The sequence below is a fragment of the Entelurus aequoreus genome, linkage group LG21 (assembly GCF_033978785.1).
Source record: "Entelurus aequoreus isolate RoL-2023_Sb linkage group LG21, RoL_Eaeq_v1.1, whole genome shotgun sequence".
Taxonomy (NCBI): domain Eukaryota; kingdom Metazoa; phylum Chordata; class Actinopteri; order Syngnathiformes; family Syngnathidae; genus Entelurus; species Entelurus aequoreus.
This window is the reverse complement of record NC_084751.1, coordinates 31,571,741-31,572,155: the sequence shown is the minus strand read 5'-3', so window position 1 is coordinate 31,572,155 and position 415 is coordinate 31,571,741.

Sequence of the window (415 nt, the reverse complement as noted above, 5' to 3'; positions counted from 1 at the left end):
ATGTGTGGCGGGCCAGTAAACAATTAGCTGCGGGGCGCAAATGGCCCCCGGGCCGCACTTTGGATAATTAGACCCTTTATGGTCCCCGGAAGCCCTAAAGGTATATATAAAAAAAATCCATATATTTTGTTACGGTTTGAAAATGAAAAATATTATAATGGCCCCCGCATGCTTTAATTTTTCCGTGTGCGGCCCTCAGTGGAAAAAGTTTGGACACCCCTGCCTTATAGAATATATTGAGTGTTCTCGACCGAGTTGCTGTGTGAAACGTGTCTCTTTAACAGAGGTATTCTCAGGACGGGGAGGGGGCGGGTTGGGTTCATCGGGTTCATGTAGTATTTGACGCCTCCTCCGACTCCAGGTCGGCTGCTTCCCTCGGCGAGCTTGCTGCAACTCGAATAGGGTGATGCAAAAG